The sequence below is a fragment of the Monodelphis domestica genome, chromosome 8, assembly GCF_027887165.1.
Source record: "Monodelphis domestica isolate mMonDom1 chromosome 8, mMonDom1.pri, whole genome shotgun sequence".
Taxonomy (NCBI): Eukaryota; Metazoa; Chordata; class Mammalia; order Didelphimorphia; family Didelphidae; genus Monodelphis; species Monodelphis domestica.
The window spans coordinates 158,554,278-158,566,966 of record NC_077234.1 but is presented as its reverse complement, the minus strand read 5'-3'; the positions used below and the strand labels follow the sequence as shown (position 1 = coordinate 158,566,966).

The 12,689-nt window shown below is 33.8% G+C and overlaps 1 protein-coding gene across 2 annotated transcripts in view; it reads right to left on the bottom strand.

Annotated features, from left to right (window-relative positions):
- Window positions 1-12,689, bottom strand: part of GPC6 (glypican 6) — a 1,241,421-nt gene that overhangs the window by 557,229 nt on the left and 671,503 nt on the right. The gene's annotated exons all lie outside the window — the stretch shown is intronic.

Here is a 12,689-nt window from a genome sequence, read left to right as displayed (position 1 = left end):
TGTTCAGTTTTAGCCCCTTCTGCAAATTTTTCTTTGGTGTATTTCTTGCTTGGGAGCAGCTAGGTGATGCAATAGACAAAATATCAGGCATGGACACATATTCCAGAATTCATATCTGATTTCAGTCATTTATGGCAAATCATTTGACCCTGTTGGTCTCAGTTTCCTCATCTGTAAAATAAACTGGAGAAATAAATTACAAACCACTCCAGTATCTTCACCAAGAAAACTCCAAATAGGGTCATGAAGCGTTGAATACCACTGAAATGATTCAACAAAACAAAATATTTTGTTAAGCGTTTTCTCATTGAAAAATTGTCTCTTTTTTCTATATATTCTTTAAATTCCTGAGACTATGATATAGCCCTTGTGCATCATTATAGGGGCTACTTAGTATAATGGAAGGAACAGGGGACACGGGACCCCAGTCTGATGACTGACTCTTCCATTTATTAGTATGTGACCTTGAGAAAGTCTCTTGATCTCTTTGGGTTTCCATTTGCTCATTGATAAAATGGTCCCTAACATTTCTAGATCCTAGGATGCTAACCTCTATTACCAAATCTGAGTGACAAGCCATGTTAGAAATCAGAATAATGTGCTCAATTACTATATGGAAGGCTGTTTTCATATAGTAGTTTCCTACTCAGGGTTATAATAGTTACAAAGTCTAAGTTCACATCTATAAGAGAAACACTATTTGCCACCTTTCTTTGGCAAATAGGTAGGCTAATGAGAATTCCCTGGAGCTTTGCAGGGTCAGTTTTTCTGTGTCTCACTATGCTGCAGGTCATTGCCTCTTGTAGCTGGAAAAGACTGAGTGCATAGAGGCAGTATGGTGAGATTGCCTTATGTGAAACCGTTCACAGTTTGTTAGCTGCTCTTGTCAAAGCCTCAAGAGGAAGCTCTATTATACAGGGAGATAGCAGTAGTAGTCTCCTCAGTGTCCTGCCTCAACTTCTACTTTTTCCTCAGGAATTATTTTCTAAGGTGCAGCGCTGCTGGTAGAAAAAGGCTAATTCAGACATTATATATTCTGGATTGATCAAATTGACCTTAGGGATAGAATTTCCAGCTATATAGTCTATGGATTAGCTGTTGTGATTCACTTGTTTCCAGTCATATTTGACTCTTCATGACCCCATTTGGAATTTTCTTGGCAGAGATACTGGAGTGATTTGCTATTTCCTTCTTTAGCTCATTTTACAAACAAGGAAGCTGAGGCAAACAGGATTAAGTGACTTGCCCAGGATCATATAGATTCGAACTCAGGAAGATGAGTTTTCCTAACTACCAATTTAGCACTCTATCCATTGTCCCATCTATTTGCCAAAAATTTACAGATAAGGAAATTGATGCAAAGAAGAGGTTGCCTAGCTGCCCCATTGGGTTGGTTAGCATCTTTATAGTTAGTCCTTCGGGTAAAACTGTATACTGATTTCAGCCTTTACTATAAGGTATAGCGTGTGTTCTCTCTGGGGAGATGATGTATTTTGACAACTATATGTGTATTAAACAGAATTCTTTTCTTCCATCCAGGGTCCTCCAGTAAGTCTTTCTCATCCCTCCAGCAAAAAAGTGTTTGGTTCCCCCTCAACATTTTCTTACCCAATAATATCAACCTCTTCCTTCTCCCATAATAATATCTCTAATAATTCTTATTTCTTTGTTTCACTGCTTTCTTGAAGGCAAATATTGTGTCATTCAGGAAGTTAGGAGACATTGTATCTTGATAGTTTTGAGCTTGAAGTCAAGAAGTCCTGAGTTAAAATCTAGTCTAAGACATTTACTAGCTCTGTGATCTTAGGCAAGTCACTTAATTTCTATAGGCTTCAATTTCCTTGTATATAAAATGAGAATTATAATAGCAACTGTTTCCTGACATTATTGTAAGGATCAAATGAGAAAATATTTTTAAAGCACTTGGAAAATTTAAAGCAGTATAGAAATGCTACTTATTGATATTATTATTATCTTTAGTTTGTTCCAATAACAAATTTACATATATTTTCCAAAGTAAAATGATTTCACATTGCTTACTCCCTTCTTCCCTCCCCACTCCCAGAGTTGACAAGCAGTTCCACTGGGTTATAACTGTTTTATCACTCAAAAGATATTTCTCTATTATTCATTTTTGTAAAAGAATAATCTTATAAAACAAAAATACTAGATATTATTATAATTATTATATTATAAATATAAAATTCTATTTGTAACCTCGATACCTAACAAGTGCACCACATTTAGTAAGTGATTGATAAATATTATTGAATTTATTTGAATTATAAACTCCCTCCCTAATAAACTTCTAAATGAGATTAAAGAAATTCTATGTATATCAGTGCAAATTGTACATTCATTTATACAGCTCAAAGAGGGTGAAAGCTAACTCAGGATGACTTGGTTTACTTTGGCAATTTTATTTGGTGCATTATCAGTGACTTGGCAGCTTCATCTGAGTGTAATTTCTCACCCTCTGATTCAGCAGATTGCCCCGTTTCTGTTTTAATCACACAGTATCAGGATTTATTCACAGTTATTTTTAAAGAAAAAATCATATCTGTTCAAGCTCCTGCCTTTATCTGATCTTGATAAACTTAAAGAATTTTATATGGACTTCAACTTATTTCTTACTCTTTTCAGCTGATCTGTTGCTTGAATGGTTGTATATACTTGACTAATCTTCCTTCACATTTGGCTGGAGATCACTGTTGCAAGCTGCTGAGATAAAACTTAACAACAGCTCATCTTTATGAAGGAGCTCTCGAGCCATTTATTTTTGCTTTTCTGATATTGTGATTTATTTCCCTGAGATTTTAAGGCATGATTATTTATAACATTTGAGACTTAAAACAAATTTGGCAGGTTTTCTGTTAACTTATATCTTTGGATGAGGGTTTGTTGCCAAACCACAAATTGAACAACAATTGTGATGTTCAGTGTTAACCAAAATATCAGGGGACCTATGAAAGCAATGTGATTTTGTCAGCTAAAAATGAGGTCACATCAAATGGAGAAGCATGAACCCTAAGTTCTAATGCCACTTCTGCCATTGCTTTGTTGGGTGACCTTGATAAAAGTCACTTTATTTAAGTGAACTTTCTTCTTCTGTTAATCTGAAATAACTAGGATCAACAATTGGGAATGGGGCCAAACAATGATTTAGAGATGGGACTCCAGATATGAACATGCCTAGTGTGCTGGTAACTACTGGTTTCAAAATTATAGCCCTCTGGCAAGAATATTTGGATCAGACATATAGATCAGGTGACCCCAGTGTTAAGTGAAAAATCAGTGGGTCACCATGTATTAGACTCAAACCTTTGTGGAAAAATCTGAGGGATTTCAGAGTTTGTCCAAATAGACCTGGAAAGAAAAATTCCAACCTTACACATGTTGTCTTATATAGATTGCTAATTCAATTTAGTGATGGAATAAGGAGTGACTTTTCCCCTTCTTTTAAAATATATTTTAAACCTAAAAAGATGACAATCTGGATGCTCATCCTATTAGATTTTGAGTTTCAATTACTGTTAATGGCCCAATTCACTAAACACTCCTAATTCTCCCTCTAATGCATTCCCAAAGCTATTCTTATTAACATATGTTTCTTTTTCTCTCCGTAAAGAATTCTCCAAGTCTTCTACCCTTTTCTTGCATCTCTTAGCCTTTCCCAAATTATTGTGACATCAGTTGATACTTTTACAACTGTACTTGTATTCAATAGTTTATTGATGGAAGACAAAGATGCCTTGAATTTGAATTTTTTTCAAAACACATTAAATAGCAAACAATATATAATTCCCCCAAATTTTTCTGGGGAGATCCAGATTGAAGCTCTCTTATATTTAGTTTTTCTTCAAGTTTTTGCTCATTTTTAAAAAAAGGAAGAAAAATGTCATTTCTTTAATAAAAGTGTAGACATTTTCCTGATAACATTGACATTAAAGTATACAAGGGAGGTCCAAATGGGGCAGGAGGCAGTAAAGAATAAAAGTGGATAATGGACTGTTATCCAGTTGTGACTAGTAAACACCAGGGCAGAAATCCAAGGTCTCCCTCTAGGCTAAGTTGGGTTGACAGAGATTTGCCATTTTAACAAGGTCCAATGGAATTAAAAGGATAAGTATGTAGATGTGGGGAAAACCAGATTTGAATTCAGAAAAAGTATAGAAACCAGAGCCCCACCAGTCCAGGAGGTGCTTTAACTCAACAGAGACAAATGATTGAAAAAAAAATAGCTTCAAGATTTGACTATTTAAGGGTTGTAGAAGAAGGAGATCATTGCTATTTTCTAAATTTTGAAACAGAAGAGCACTTAGGGACATCAAGTCCAACTTCATCATTTTACAAATGAGAAAACTGAGGTACAGAAAAACTAAATGATGCGTTCAAACCAATAAATCTCAGAGGCAAGATGTGAACCAAGGTCTTTCTGATGCAGTTTAATGCCCTATATACTATGCCATATACATCATATTATTAGGTATTTTTTCAGCTTGGACTTCTGCCTTAGGATCTAGGTAAAGAATAATAAGTCAGATATTTAGGCAGGAATCACTGAGAAACACTGTCCATTTTTAATCCTTACCGTGTGATCATCTGCGTAATTCTTAACTATTTGGACATAGGAGAGTGATCGATTTCTCTTTCTGGACCAATATAGCATCCCATCATCTAATAATGTTTGGGGAGTGTGCAACTCCAAATGATGTTGATACCATAAATAGAAATTTAAATATTTTTGGTCTCCACCCTCTAGGATTGGCATTTAAAATTTATCAGGCAATGATGGTAAGGACAAACAGAAATCATAAAGTTGCATATGCAACAATGGGAACATTATAGAATATACCAATGGGTTTTATTTTTAATATTCGGTATAAAAATAGAACAGATGGATTTTGTAAGGGAAGAAGTAGTAGGGTGCTTTCTTACACGTAATCTTGATCTTTCTATCATGTAATTTAAACTTCCTTTTTTGCCATAATATACTTGGAGAACAGCTGGTTCCTATCCTCAGGGGGAGAAAAAGGGCTTTTTCTACACTTGAAGAAATGATGATGGTAATAGTAGTAATAATAATAATGGAAAGCTTCTGTAGTCTTCTGTAGTCATTTCCCATAAGAGTTCTTTTTTTCGTTTTCTAAGGACAAGCAACACAATTCCTTTCCGTTCTTTTTTTCAGCCCATTATTCAATTCCATCACTTCCCTGGGGAGCAGAGGTTTTCCACATCACTCAGGACAAAGTAGCCCAGAAAATTCTGCAGCTTTCTAGCTTTTTAAACTGTCCCCACAGAACAAAATGAAAAGGCTAAATGGCAGTTGTTAGGGTATAGCATATGTTTTGTTTATCTCAAATGAGCCAGTAAAAGGAATGAACTCCAAACATTTTCTTCATTGTGTTGTCCAGATATTACTCTTACTTGATGAATAGATAATAAAAAATTGTCAGCTAAGTAATTGTCACTATTTATTTCTTTGAAAACATACCTCAGGATGAATACTTTTGGGGTAGAATTATATGACTAGATTGAGGGGAAAATGTAATTTTTAGTCCTCAAATTTGGACTTCAGATTCCAATTTTTTTTTTACCCATATGCTAAACTCCTTGGGAATTGGGATGAGAGGTCCCATTGACTCTGTTTCTCCTTTGTAAGGACGTTACTGATTGATTTTCCCTCTGAAAACCCTTAGATTCAACATATAAAAAACAAACTCATCAACTTCTTTTCAGTTTATCTATTTCCTGATTGTAAGGAAGTGATATAGTGCATGATGTGCTAGACTTCCATTCAAATATTGTTTCAGATAACTTACTAGCTATGTAACCCTTAGAAAATCAGTCTCCATTTTCTCATCTGAAAAATAGGGCTAATAATAGCAACTATCTCACAGTTTACTATGCTACAGAAATGTGAGTTATTATTCTTATTTCTGTGGTAATAAGTGTTTAACAATAAAACCTTCATAATAACTACTGCATGGCATTTTAATGTTTGGAAAACACCTTACATGTTTGCTTTCATTTAAACGTCACAAAATCCCTATGAAATAGATGCTGTTATTATTCCCATTTTACAGATAAGGAACCTGAGGGAAACTGAAATTAAATAACTTGCCCCAGGGTCATATAGATAGTAGGAATCTGAAACAGAATTTCATCTCAGGTCTTTTTGACTCCAAATGCAATGTTCTCTCATTGCATTTGCCACCTACCTGCCTCTTTATGTTGTTTTATGAAGCCATTCTTTTTTTCTGGGCCATATTGCTTTCTTATTTCTATCTGCTGAAATCTTTTTCCTCTTTTAAAGAAAAATTCAAATTCTCCATCTTCTAGAAATCTTTTAGTGCTCTGCCAAGCTTCCCCCTCAACTCAGGCTAATATTGATCTCTCCTTTTTTTCAAATTTTCTTAAATCATCTTGCCAAAATCTCTCTTTTTAACCATGGCAGTCTATTCTGAAATATTCTTACACATGTACCTACCAATTTTTCTTTTGGATGTAAGTTCTAAGTACAAGTATTTTTATCTTTCTGTCTCTAATACTGAACATATTAGGAATTTAATAAATATTGGTTTACAATGATCTAGGTAGGAAAATAATTGTTTCCCATTCTAGTAGGTAGATAGATTTAAGGAGGAGTAAAAGAAGTATCCTATATTTATATAGCCTACTGGCATCTGCACCTCTTTATGTAGAGAAAGAGATCCAGATTAGAAGCAAATATATCTTAAAATGAATGGCAAATTATTTACAATCACATGAAAAATGCTCTAAGTCACTTATAATATGAGAAATGCAAATCAAAACAACACTAAGGTTTTACTTTATAACCTTCGAATTGGCAAAAATGACCCAAAATGGCAATAGTCAATGTTGGAGAAGTTGTAGAAAGAGAGGAATATTAATGCTTTATTGGTTGAGCTATGAAATAATTTCACCATTTTTGGAATGTGATTTGCAATTATACAAATAAAGTGATTAAAATGATGAAAATAAAAATATTTTGAACCAGATACTCTATTACTATATTTATACCTCAAGGATACCATCAATAAGAAAAAAGTCACCAAATATTTGTATTCCCAAATATTTATATCCACACTTTTTGTGATCATGAAGAATTCGAAACAATATAGATGTCAATTAATTGGGCTATGTCTAAACAAACTGTTTACACATATGTAAAGGAATATTACTGTGCTGTATGCAATGATGCTATATCATAAATACAGAGAAGCATGGAAAGATTTGTATGAACTGGTGCAGAATGAAGTATTCTGAGTCAAGAAAACAGTATAGACAATAACTATAATAACAAAGATGGAAATAATGATACTCCAAAAAATATCAGAAGTAAATATAACAATCAAAAACAAAGCAAAATAACAACACAAAACAAAATAAGGGATGATATGTGAATATTTAGAAAAGGAATTAGTGATGACTTTTATAACTTCAGCCGAAGTTTCTTCTGATTTTGAACTGTAGATTATAATATAGCTAAATTTAATCAAAACTCTTGACAAAATCTCTTAGGTTGTTCTTGTTTACAGGATACAGAAAGCTATATATTAAATGTGTTTTCCTTCCTTCTGGGGCTGTCTTGCTTGGACTGACCATGCTTGGTGGTCTGGGGTTACTTAGCCTTCTGTTATAGGCAATTGTTCATCAATAAGGCCACTCTGGGACTGCCTAAGCTGCATCTGAGATAGGGTAACTTTCCATGATCCTCACTCATAACCTCAGAGCCTTTCTGAAAGCTCTAGATACCATATGTGAACTCTAAGAAAATTTCAGTGTTTGAGTTTCCTTCCATATATTTCCTTATTTGTGATCTCACATTCAAATTCTTTCATAGCTTGAGAATGAATGACCAGAAAGAAAAGTCTTGGAGATTCAAGTCAGCTTATGTACAAGATGAAATATGAAGCACTAGGGCATCAAAATCGTTCTCAAAGGGTCCAGCCAAATGTTTAGCTTTTAATATGCCCAAAATGAGAAGGTCTAATTATGATTCATGAAGCCATTAATTCTTTTTAGGTCTCAGAGTTAATGGAATAATGATTTTTAATTGAGCTCTGAAGATTCTTAAATCACTTCTTAAAAATATAAACAAGTTCTTAAATCACAGAGAATGTTCAGGAAAATAATTGTGGAATTAGTAGATGGATGTTTTCCAGGAGATTCCAACTAATGGCTTTAGGATAAAGAATTTCACATGGCTATACAATTATTTTCAGAAGTATATGTGATTTTTTGGTGCAAATAGAGTAAGTGAATCTAGAAGAGATTGGCCTTGCACAATTAGCTTCTTTACTATTTTCTAAATTAGTTGAACACCTCATATTTTGATGTAATACAGAATATATTTTTGAGCACATCACATCACATCAGGATTCCTTAATTAACAAATGTAGTCCCAATGTTTACCCCCACGTAAGTAAATGGCTTATTTTCTTTTTCCTTTCATATTAAGGACGGCCTTTATCAATGTGAAGTAAAATTGATAGCAAATGAAAATGACACTAACTCCTATTGTGAACAATATTGAAATGATTAATTTTTGCTGAAGTCTGAAGACTTAGCTTTCATGGTGATTTTAAGTCCCTACACTCAGAGGAAAGGTCTACTTTCAGGAATACAGAATTCACTGTTGGATTGAATTACTAAGGTACAGTTAGTGATCTGTGGGAAGTCAGGCACAACTGTAAAAGAATGTATTGTTTTCTTAACTTTTTTTTAAAGAAGAACATTGGATCATCACATTTTACAAACACTGAAATTGACTTTGAAATTTCACAAAATTCTAAAATGTATTACTTAAGGAAAGAGTCTTAGTGTTTGGAGATCTGGCCTCATAAGTTTAAAGTCTCATTACTGAAAAATACTGTGTGATTCTGGGAAAGTCATCAGCCCTCAATAACCTCAGAAAAGTTAATTAGAAATATCAATTACACAGAAAGTATTCATCTTCATTGGTAAAGGATCACCTTACTGAAATCTCCCTGAACCAATGAAACTACAGACCTGGTTAAAAATAACATAACACAAAACAGAACAGAACAAAACAAAACATTATTAAAGAAGGGGTGGTTTGTGAATATTTAGAGAGGAAATTAGTGATGACTTTATGACTTCAGCTTTCCAGTTTTGAACTGTAGATCATAGTATATCTAAATTTAATCAAAACTTTTGAAAAAATCTCTTATGCTGATAAGTTGCAGAGATTCAGAGCATGGAGATAGATGGAGCTGGTTGAATGATCTTGCTCAAAATCCTCAAAATAACTGATTGATGTCAATCTAGAAGGAGTGTAAGACCATAGGGAATCATTTTTGGCTCTATGTTATTCCAAATTTTATCTGTGACTTAGATGATGTCAGATAGCACCAGAGGAGGGAGAGCTAAATTGCTAAACTCCAGCAAGACTCAAAGACTTAGCCAGTATGAAACAATGGAACAAATTGAATGAAATGAAAAACAGATAAATATAAAGTACTAAATTTAAACTTTAAAAATCAACTGCACAAGTACAGGACAAAGGAGGAATAGCACAACAGTTTGTATTCTCAAGAGCTGGTGTTTTGAGTAGCACAAGCTTCATCTACTTCAGCAGTGAAAAGGCTCCCAGAATCGTTCATGTTATCTTGAAGTATATGAAGAGGTCCAGAGGGAGCGTATGGAGCACCATGTCTACTTGAGGATGCTGAATTTTAGAAAAGACATTGGTGTAACCTGGCCTACTGGGCCAGACCCTGGTCTTTCCCTAATGGCTCCATGGAACTCTCAATGTTTCCTTCTCTCACCCGTGGGACTGTGGCTGTGTGTGTATTGGGGGGTTTTGGGGGAAGAGCCATGATGGATTCAGTTTCCCAAGATGACCATGGCAACAAGACAAGAAGGCTTGCCAAGGAGGTGGCATGTAGCATCATGGCAGAAGGAAGACAGCACCAGAGAAAAGCAGTCTATTATAAATGAACCCAGAATGTTGTTCCAGAAAATAAAATATCTTACAGATTCAGGACTGATTAAACAATGTATACATGAATGCAGATTGAGAATTAAAAGAGGATTGCATTATCAGATCCCCTTTAAAGTTGTGGGCTTCAGAACCAGGAGGATCTAAGGACACTTTCCAGACCATTACATCTTAAGTCTCATGATGAAATTTTGTCATCTAAGAAATAGGTTCTCTCTACAAACTGTGAGTCTAGCAGGACCTGAGCACAAATTAGTGGATAATTTTTTTCCCCTTGACTTAAGTCCAATTAGAGAAAGAAGGACAAAAATATAGTCTCTCTTAAATACTTAAAATATTTCAATTCCAAATCTCATTACAATAGTTTCTATATACTTGAATTTATCAGTGTCTGTGTTTTGCTAATAGATAGGAAGATGTTAACTCTCAAAATATTGGCTCTAATCAGGATCTTAAGTAACTTTCTGAACAAAAGTCAAAATATAGCAGAAATTGGGTTTCTTTAAATTAAAAAAATTAATCTTTTTTGTGGATATAATGTGGCTATATATACAGAATAGAGATATGGCAGTACTTGTTAACAGGTTCTCTTGGAATTTCTTAAAATTATTAGATAAATCAGATACTAACCTCAGAATTGTACTGTGGACATTGTTTTGTATTTAAGTTATGGATATATTTAAAATAATACCTTTTATGTTTTGGCAGTTTTACTATTAGTTTGGGGGGGTTCTCTTGTCTCAAAGATATGCTTCTCATTAATATTCAAGTAGGCTATTTTCTTTTTTATCACACTAGAAGAGTTCATTATACATACTCTAGTTACTATCACCCCCTTCACTACTAGTGGGAGAGATTATATCATCTCAGGAAAATATCCCAGATTTTTCAGGAACCAATATAATATATTTCATTCTGTTCATTAAAGGCATTCAAATAAATTCTAAAACCTATGATAAAAAAAAGAAAAAAGACATTGACAAAATGGAGCATCTTCAGAAGAAGGTGATTAGATGATGAAAACTGTGCTATCTGATGATCTGGTGATAAAGGCAGGGGAGAGGTTTAACCAAAGGAAAAAGAAAATCAATGATTTTCATTACATATTAACAGGATTGTAAAGTAAAAGAAGAGTCAGATTTACCTTGCTTGGTCCCTTTGAGCAGAACTCAAAGCAATTAGGGGAAGTTGCAGAGGAACAGATTTGGGTAGTTGTCCCAAATGGTAATGAACTGTACAGATAGTAGTGTGTACCTTCTCATTTTCAAGAAAAATTATGATATTTAGACTTATTAGATATCCTACTAGAATTCTTGCACCATTTTATTAATGTAAACAAGAAAAAAGGAAACATCAAGTGATACATGTGGGTTTTCTGTTGTATTAGTAAATCAAATATTTGAGCTTAAATATGGTTGATTTTTAAGAAATTACTCTAATGAATACTATGGCCTGAAATGAATGCCAGTTTTCCCCATGAGCTTGATAAGTTACAAGAGTACAGTCCCAACTTTAGATTTTGAATTGAGGAGAAAAAAATGACTTGACCATGTGATAAATAGGTGACTAACAAAGTAATATTATATAGAAAATAAAGTGTTAAGACTCATTTAACTTATTTTTCTCATCTCTAACGATTTCTCATTTTATCTCATTTAACGTTTTCATGATGGTGGTTGAGAGAACATGATGGGTGTAAGTAGGCTTCAAGTTATCTATGATGAATCATGCATATGAATAATTATAAGCACCCATGCTATACTGATACCTATGTAATATCAAGAGTTCTAAAGGAAAAGTATTTATTTACTTTATTACTTTATTAACTGTGGGAAGATTTATGGGAGGAAGTGAATGGGTTACAAAGAAAAAAAGGGATGTATGGGTCTTTATCTTCTCTGTTGGCAGCATTGCCAAATCTGAAGATATTCCAGACCAACTTAAGTAAGGTCTTCTGTTGTCCATGTCCCAACAGAAAGGCTATAGATGAAATGTGCAGAATGAGACATTTTTGTACATGGTCAATGTGGAAAATTTATTTTGCTTGACTGTGCGTATTTGTAACAAGTGTTTTGTTTTTCTTCCCCCTTGTAGTGAGGGAGGTGTGGAAAGAAAATAAAGGCTTGTTAATTGAAATTAAAATTAAACTGTAAAGCATTCTTCCTATATGGAAAGAGAACTGAACTTGGAATCATAAGGAAGGAAATCAGTTTTATCACTTAAAAAGATGATCTTAGGCAAATCACTTTATATCTCTGTTCTTTGTGTTTCTCATCTGTGAAATGGTTACAATTCTTGGAATCTACCTGTGAGAAACTATATTTACACTGTGAAGTAATTTATAAAAATCAGTTATTATCAGGGATACTTTGGAGTTTTGTCAGTGGAAATTAGCAGAGAAAATGTAGAGGAAGGAAAGGAATAGATATTAAGTTTCTACTATGTACCAGGCATTGTATTGAGACTTTACAAATATTTTTTTAACTAGATCTTCATAACAATTTTGAGGCTAGGTCTATAATTATTTTCAATATACAGCTGAAAAAAAAGCTGGGGCAGGCAAAGGCTAAATTATTTGCCCAATATAACAAAGCTAATAATTAATTATATTAAAATCTTCCTGATTCCAGGTCCAGCATTCTGTCTACTTCACCAACATTACTGCCTCTAATTATGGAAAGGAAGAAGGTGCATGGAGAAA